The following is a 612-nucleotide window of genomic DNA, read 5'->3' as shown; positions in this document are numbered from 1 at the left end:
AATGAATGAGAACAGGTTCACTTTCAAAACTTGAGACAAGGGTATACCTTTAGGTTTTTGAATACGCCAAATATTTGAGATACAGAGTTTCGCTATGATTTTGGACAGCGCATCGTTTTGCTTTCTAAGCTCCTTGACATAGTCTTGTTGAGCATAATCAAACATTAAGAGTATGTCAACTTGACAGACCAACGATTGGGATAGTAGCACCGCTGAACGTGAGTACGCTGTAGGTTCGTTTTATAAGGTTTTCAAAAAATCCCTTAGTCATTATTGCCATTAGTAAAGCGATCTACCGAACTTTCCCAAACATGGTGGTATTTTTATCGCTACAATGTACACGTAAATACGCCTTGTAAGCAGATCAGACTCCAAACCTCTGAGATTACTCACAGACATGGACCTAGACTACTGTGTAATATTTGAAATATCAACAAAAAATCAATTTATGCTGCAGTTACAATTCTTGAAAGTGAGAGTTACTGACGTATTCGAACCGCTCTGGATATGTCTTACTTGGCATCCAAGTTTTGAGCAAAAACTCTTTCCTCGAGAGTTATAAGTAAATCCAGATGTAATGACATTGAACTGATGACTGGGTGAATGACAGAT

Source organism: Diadema setosum, chromosome 15, assembly GCF_964275005.1.
Source record: "Diadema setosum chromosome 15, eeDiaSeto1, whole genome shotgun sequence".
Lineage (NCBI taxonomy): Eukaryota > Metazoa > Echinodermata > Echinoidea > Diadematoida > Diadematidae > Diadema > Diadema setosum.
Note: the sequence above shows the minus strand (reverse complement) of the source record.